This window comes from Ostrinia nubilalis, chromosome W, assembly GCF_963855985.1.
Source record: "Ostrinia nubilalis chromosome W, ilOstNubi1.1, whole genome shotgun sequence".
Taxonomy (NCBI): Eukaryota; Metazoa; Arthropoda; class Insecta; order Lepidoptera; family Crambidae; genus Ostrinia; species Ostrinia nubilalis.
The window spans coordinates 2,792,729-2,801,265 of NC_087118.1; the positions used below are offsets into that span (position 1 = coordinate 2,792,729).

Below are 8,537 nucleotides of genomic sequence, written 5' to 3' on the forward strand. Positions count from 1 at the left end.
GTATTTAAAACCGCAGTGAAAGTCGTGTTGCTCCCTTTATCTACTCTTAAAAGGACATGATCAAGGCAGCCGTCTCCCCTCGTTGGTAAGTTATGAGCCGCTGAAAGTCCATGCAGTGATAACATGTTCAAATAATTTAATCTATTTGTTCGTTCTAGATTTGTTTCAATTGGGGAAATAATTAAATCAATATTGATATCACCTAAAATTAATACGTTTTTGTGAGGGGCGGTGTTTTCAAAATGATTATTGAAAGATGTAATAAAGTTACCTGCGTTTAAAAACGAAGGGGAGCGGTAAATACCTAGTATTGTATAATTAAGATTTGTAATTCGATTCCGGTAGCATTTGCAAGTTTTAACTCCTTAAATTTTACTGATAGACTATTTTTAGTGTAAGCAACTACCCCGTCACTTTGGTTATTATGATGTTTTGTTTGGAAGGATTTGTAATGTTCTAATTGCGGTATATTTTTGTTAGGGTTTAGCCAACATTCCGTTAAAATTAAAATATCGAATTCATATTTCAGTTGTGCCAATGTAAGCTGCAAGTCATTAAAATTTTTGTATAAATACTTCTAATATTTTGTGTTAAAACAACAAAATTATGTGTAGAATTGTCAGTTTTATTTTAAATCCTGTATATTACATTTGAGTCATTCTGAGAGCTGTATCTGATAGAGTTCCAAAGCTATTCTTGGATCAAATTCAAATTCAAATTCAAATTCAAATTCAAATTCAAATTCAAATTCAAATTCAAATTCAAATTCAAATTCAAATTCAAATTCAAATTCAAATTCAAATTCAAATTCAAATTCAAATTCAAATTCAAATTCAAATTCAAATTCAAATTCAAATTCAAATTCAAATTCAAATTCAAATTCAAATTCAAATTCAAATTCAAATTCAAATTCAAATTCAAATTCAAATTCAAATTCAAATTCAAATTCAAATTCAAATTCAAATTCAAATTCAAATTCAAATTCAAATTCAAATTCAAATTCAAATTCAAATTCAAATTCAAATTCAAATTCAAATTCAAATTCAAATTCAAATTCAAATTCAAATTCAAATTCAAATTCAAATTCAAATTCAAATTCAAATTCAAATTCAAATTCAAATTCAAATTCAAATTCAAATTCAAATTCAAATTCAAATTCAAATTCAAATTCAAATTCAAATTCAAATTCAAATTCAAATTCAAATTCAAATTCAAATTCAAATTCAAATTCAAATTCAAATTCAAATTCAAATTCAAATTCAAATTCAAATTCAAATTCAAATTCAAATTCAAATTCAAATTCAAATTCAAATTCAAATTCAAATTCAAATTCAAATTCAAATTCAAATTCAAATTTTTATTCTTTTATTTCTTTAACTTAGCCTAGTTCAGTTACAAGTTGTTGGAGCTTCCTGTTAAGCAACAGATGTTACTTCTGCACCGCTCTTCCATAACAATATTACAGTAGGTAGGCAAATTTAATTTTTATTGCGTTTAGTGTGGATAGAACAAAATAAATAAATAAGTACACTTTCTAATATTTTACAAATGAAAATTTTATGTGAAAAATTTAAAATTAAAGTTACATTAATGCAAAAATACTAATTAATACTAGAACCCAGGTAAAAGATATAACGTGCGAGTGTGTAATGTGTGTGTATGTGTAATGTGTGTGTATGTGTAATGTGTGTGTATGTGTAATGTGTGTGTATGTGTAATATATGTATATGTGAATGTATGTATGATTTTGTTTTAACTCACTATCAGAGATTCAATTTCTTCGTAATTTTTAGTTTGTAGCCATTCAGTGACTGCTTATTTGCACTTTGCATACGTTAATGGATAGATGTTTATTTCTTTGTTAATTTTGTTATACATGGTAGCAGATCTGTTTCCATGTTGACGTTTAGCAAAGATTGATTTAATTTTTGGTATTTTGGCAACGTTAAAGAAGATTGGCAGAAACCTATGTAGTGTTGGTACCGTCTTTAGACGGAGTGTAGGACAATGAAAATATTACCAATTTCTTTGTCTTGATTTATACAACAAAAAATGTAATCATACCATATTTCTACAACTTAAGAATAAAAAGATAAATTCAATGTTATGATAATACAGAACAAGGTTAACAAAACGCTTTGAAGGTTAACAGAACGCTTGAACATGGAGAACAAAACGTTTTAAATGTCAATTGTCATTTTTTGACATGTTTAATCTGACTGATACAGACAGAAAAAAATAATATTGTTTAAAACAACGAAAAGTGATCAAAATAATATTATCGTTTTATCTTTTATTCAGGATGATTTTAAAGGCAGTTAACTGTTCTGTTGGATTGATGCTCATTAGATAATACGCATCGCGAGTGCTCGCCTAAACAAGAGTTATTCTTTATTTTTCTAAAGATTATTATTTATACACATTCATAAAATAGACAAGGCTTTAATGGGGAACTTTTATTCAAGTCAACATAATAATGCTATCAAGAAGTTTAATAAATAAAAACAAAAGTTAAAATCAATATACTGACTTATTCAATGTTTACTCTTACAAGAATTCCGAGCATAGGCTAAATACCATACGATACTCATCACATGTGAGCAACACCCTACTGGCCTCAAACCCACAATACAGTTGCAACAATATCCTATGATGGCACGCCTCCTCATGATTATCTTCCTGTAGTTCATGTGAGTCAGGAGGGTCATCTGTCTGCAACGGTTGGGATGCAGTCTCTGGTGACTCAGAACCTTGCCGTGTTGCTTCATTTGCAAGTTGCCAAGGCAAATACTATCCATGAGGTTGATCTAAAAAAACAAATTCATTTAATAGTGACAATGTTCACATTATTTTTCAACAAAAGTGACCTTTTTCTTCTTTCTTAAAGTACTTACATTATTAGGATATATCCAGCTTTTAATGATGTTGATGACATTTTCGTCTTCGTTTCTCAATAAGTGGCCATTGCTATGTAACAAATCTTTGTTGCAATTGACACATGTTGTTATTTCCTCATTTATGTTTCTGGCCTCATCAACCAATTGCTGACGACGGAGAGTTCTGTGAGCGCGTAACCAACATGCGGTACATGCTTGATCACTTTGAGTAATCTAAAACATAACAATATAGATCAAATCCTAGTTATTCTAAAAAAAACGTATATAAAGACATATTTATTGTACGGACACACAGAACAGAGACAATTATTTATTTTATTTTGTTCGGAAAACATACAGTGAAACAATAACAGTCTAAAAACCACTACTTAAGAAACTACATATACACCATTTACTGTTTTCGCATTTGTGTAACAATAGTATAATTAAATAATGAAAGCCAATTAAGATATTGCCAATTATGGTATTACATTTACCTGTCTTGGATGTATCCACTGTGATATAATATCAACTATTGGGCCTTCTTCATTTGTAGGAGTTTCTCTCAATACTGTGCGAGAACTGACTGAAAATCGAGCGGCCGCATCCTCCACAAATGTTGTGAAGACCAATTAGCCTCTCTTGATTCTCAACAATGTTTGCTCCAGTGACTTGAGCATTTCCAAGTTCCCAAGAGGCATGGCAAATAGTCAGTGTTTGTGATCTGAAACAAAAAAGGAGAAGTGATAATATACATAAATAACTAGCCTAAAAATCTTCGAGAAAGGATTTGTGAAATCAGTCCAGTGGTGAATTACATCCAAATAACTTGTCAATTGGGTTTATTTTTGTTTCTCCTGTATCCTCTTCCGTTATATCGCTATTTTCATCCTCTTCTGTCATTTCTAGTGGTGGTTTTGATATAGCGAGGAATAGAAAGCTGTTGCACATTCTATTATACCTTCTCTGTCTCAAACCCAATAACGGAAAGTGAAGTATGGACTTACATTACAAAATTAAAACCTGAGAAGAGCCCAGGAGAAGACAACATTACAAATGAAGCCCTGAAAATCGGTGCGCGAATTCTAGTCCCATATCTAACTGAGTTGTTTAACTTAGTACTGGAAGAAGAACAAGTACCATCGCAATGGACTAAGTCAAACATAATTCTACTGTATAAAAAAGGAAGTCCACTCGACATCGGCAACTATAGACCTATCAGCCTACTATCTGCAATATATGAACTCTTTTCATCAATACTTCTCAGCAGAATAGCATCAAAAATTGATAACAATCAACCAATAGAACAAGCGGGCTTTAGACCACATTACTCAACAATTGATCACATCCATACAATAGAACAAGTAATGGAGAAATTTAAAGAATTTAATAAACCACTTTATTTGGCATTTGTGGATTATTCCAAAGCATTCGATAGTATAGTGCACTCATCCATATGGACTGCTCTAAGGAACAATGATATAAATAAAACATACATAAATATCATCAAAAACATCTATTCCAAAAGCGTAAGCAGAGTAAAACTGGAAAGACAAGGAGAAGAGGAGTGCGGCAGGGAGACCCGCTCTCTCCTAAACTGTTCATAGCTGTGCTGGAGGACATTTTCAAGAATATTGATTGGAAAAATAGAGGCATATGGATAGATAATAATAAATTGACACACCTAAGGTTTGCAGATGACATAGTTCTATTCAGTGAATCAGCTACAGACTTAGAGAAAATGTTGCAAAGTGTGAACTATGAAAGTATAAAAATCGGCTTACACATGAACGCTTCTAAAACTAAAATCATGTCAAACAGTCCTAGGAAAACAATAAAAATAGAGGAAAAACCTATAGAATATGTAGATGACTATGTATACCTAGGCAAATTGGTGTCATTCGATACAAACAGCAACGAAAACGAACTAGACAGACGAATAGGTATAACATGGAAGAAATACTGGGCACAAAAAGAAATCTTAAAAGGGAATTATAACTTAAATATAAAAAAGATAATAATGGATTCCTGCATTCTCCCAAGCCTAACTTATGCTAGCCAGACATGGGTCTTTACGGAAAGAGTAAAAAACAAAATCTCCTCTTGTCAACACGCAAATCGCAATGGAGAGAAGTATCTTAAAACTAAGAAGAATACAAAAGACTAGAAACACAAACATCCGTATAAAAACTAAATTATCAGATGCTCTTAAATTTAGCCTAAAACAGAAGTGGAACTGGGCAGGTCATTTGGCAAGATATAAAGATAAGAGGTGGACCTATCAAACAACAAAATGGCAAGGCCCAAAAGGCAAAAGAAACGTAGGACGGCCGAAGAAAAGATGGGCCGATGACATAACAAACAAGGCAGGGAAAAATTGGATGCACATAGCCAGCGACAGGGAAAGGTGGAAAAAGATGGAGGAGGCTTTTACCCAAGTGGGGCCACAAACAAGAGATACAGATTAATTGAATCAAACTGTAAAAATTGTGGAATATAAAGCTATAATAATAATAAATTTCATTTTTTAGTCAGAGACTATGAACCAGGCAGGTGTCCCGTAGTCTCCATCCATAGCCCAGTAACCAGTCCCTCCATCCTCCATCCATAACCCTAGTCCATTCTTCAATAACTGCAATAGCTCCTGTGCACAGGCTGGGGATGGTCTCTGGCTACATCCCATGATATAGTCAGAGACTAGATATAGCATGTGCACCACTTTCACTTTTGTCGATTATTTTGCGCTTAAAACGGCCTCTACGTGTTGGATCTGTATCCCCACGCAAGCCTTATAAAGGACCGGGCCACTTTTGACCCGTGAGCTCCAAAGCGTACAAACATAATAATAATAATAATAACTTGTCAATAGATCTTTAGCTCATAAAATGTTCAGTCCAAGATCAGTCAACTCATTTGATATGATTGGAATTGGATTAAATACATTCTATCGACAATGGATATTTCAATAAACCATTGGCGACAATCTGTACATTTCCCAATGTAATAACTATAATATTTTTTAATACTAACGTACTGAGGATAAAACTGATGAAAAGCGGTTTTTATTGCTTTTAAAACAATGAAGTTTGAAATCTTTCTCTTACCTCTTTTGGATATGTTCACAGTCTCATAACTTCTGTAAGAGCCTCACTCTCTTCCAGGAGTAGATGCCCCCTAATTCGAGTCACTCGAATATCGCAGTTGATGCAGCGTAGAAGAGACATGGTTACAAACAGATCACAATACACAAACAAGCATCCTTTCGCTAAGATAGTATCACAATACAAAAGAAAAGACAGGGGGAGGCATAGGGTGCTCTCAACTCGACTGTTATTTACTTTGCAAGTAGGTAGGTATACCATAAACAGCACTTTATGATCACACCGAGAAGACGAAACATTTGGAAAACCACCAAACGATGGAATGTAAGTAAACAAAGAACTGATTTGACAGTTGTTGTACTTGTATGTCAGTCGCGTGACGTACCTTGACGTAATGCAATGTACGATACATTGGAGTAATCGATAATAATCAATTGCCTCCATTTATTCCGTATAAATCTAATTGGCATAATATATTATTAAAATGAATATAAATAGAGCTAAACCGATAATTATATTCACTTTGTTGATTGTATCAATGGTTTTATAGATCTTAAGTCGATATCTGAATAATTGGTAAAGTAAATTAATCGATAAATCGATTTATCTAATTGAATAAAATAGTTGTAGGTTACGGCCCTAAAGAAAAGGGTCCTATTGCGTTTTGGCGCTTAACATTAAAGAGGTTAATGCATATTCAGGTAAGCGTTTTGTTAGCAATATTCAAATGAAAACAAAATTTATGTTTTCTTTATTCTCGAAAGTTGTGGAAAATCATAAAAATACGTAAAATAAGTGTCCAAGTATCGAGTATATCAATTTTACTGGGTACCATGCCTGCCATTGTTCTTTGCGTCTCGAGTTGCTGGTGTCAGGCGTATAGGGGAGCGTTTTATGTGTTCTTAGGACAATGTTCAGGATGTACAGCTTCCTTACTGATAGAGTTCCTGTAGCAGTGAAGAGAAGCTCTGTTGAAACATGCGAGGTAAGAAATACATCATTTTTAGTAGTGCCCTCAGAGCTCGCTCTAAGTCAAGAAATCTTGTTTTATTTGCTCCACCCCATACAGCTATGCAATACGTTATAACTGATTGCGCTAAAGCAAGATATGTTTGATGTAGCAGATGTTCTGAAGCTATATGACGAAGTTTCTTAAAAGTCCACATGAGTTTTCTAGTTCTACTTATAATCTTCTAAATATATAAAAGGAGAAACTGACTGACTGACTGACAGATCAACGCACAGCCTAAACGGCTAAACGTAGGCACTTGAAATTTGGAAGGGACGTAGTTTAGGTACCGTAGAGGTGCACTAAGAAAAGAATTCCCGAAATTACCACGGGAACGGGAATTAGCGGAAAAATCCTTTTGTATGAAAAATCTAAACCGCTTAAGTTAGATGCTTGAAATTTGGTGTGCAGGTACCTTAGTAAATTTAAAGCTTAGCTACAACAGGATATTGTAAAATTCCCACGGGAACGGGAGTTAGCGGGAAAAAACATATGTATGAAAAAATCTAAACTGCGTAAGATAGACGCTTGAAATTTGGCATGCAGGTACCTTAGTAAACTTAAAGCTTAGTTACAACAGGATATTGCAAAATTCCTACGGGAACGGGAGTTAACCGCTGAAGATAGATGAAGGGGTAAAACGGGATCCACGCGTACGAAGTCGCGGGCGGCCGCTAGCTATCATCTATCTATCTATATAAATAAAAATGAATTGATGTTCGTTAGTCTGATTATAACTCGAGAACGACTGGGCCGATTGAGCTGATTTTGGTTTTAAAATGTTTGTCGTAGTCCAGGTCTAAACGGTGAGTAAATACGCGCGCGATATTGTTTTTCTGTGACAGACAAAATTCCACGCGGGCGAAGCCGCGGGCGGAAAGCTAGTATCACATAATTCGTTGATATACAGGGTGGAAACGATAAGTGATCTCACTCCATTATTTCTAAACTATACAAGATGTTAATTGGTAGGTTTTGATGGAATATATCAATGAAATTGAGATTTTCTGATGCACATTTATTGCAAATACGAACACTGTTCCTAGACCACAGTAATAGAGTGACTTTTTTTTTTTATTACATAGACAATATTTTATTGCTCTATGACCAAACCATTCATCAACATACAGCCAAGAGCAATATTCTAAATAAAATTATTATATACTTAACACCCTCTCTATAATTTTAATTTCCACATACTGTTACTATGTGTAAAATGAAAATCTGTTTACATTAATACTTAGACAAAAAATGATCTCTTAAAAATACAAATGTTTGAGTTGGTAAAGATTTTGTTAAAATGTCTGCTAATTGATTGGAACTGGAAATATAATTAATTTTTAATATGCCTTCTTCTACCTTCTCTCTTATAAAGTTATATTTGACATCTATGTGCTTAGTTCTTTTGTGATAGATAGGATTATTTATCAACTTTATTGCACTTTGGTTATCTACGTGCAGGGTTATACAATCATACATTTCACCTAGGTCAGATAACATTTGTTTCAACCACATAACTTCCTTAGCAGACTCACTAGCAGCTACAAATTC

General features: G+C 33.3%; 1 long non-coding RNA gene across 2 annotated transcripts; it reads right to left on the bottom strand.

Moving 5' to 3' along the window:
* Nucleotides 1–2,441: 2,441 nt before the first annotated feature.
* Nucleotides 2,442–6,287, bottom strand: LOC135086334 (uncharacterized). Of its 2 annotated transcripts, XR_010260413.1 has the most exons (4): nucleotides 5,981–6,287; nucleotides 3,374–3,600; nucleotides 2,895–3,110; nucleotides 2,442–2,807 (listed from the first exon to the last, which is right to left on the bottom strand). It is a non-coding gene; the product is annotated as an uncharacterized LOC135086334 (long non-coding RNA). The 2 variants fall into 2 exon arrangements; XR_010260412.1 differs by lacking the exon at nucleotides 5,981–6,287 and having other exon boundaries at nucleotides 3,374–3,654.
* Between the last annotated feature and the right edge of the window lie 2,250 nt (nucleotides 6,288–8,537).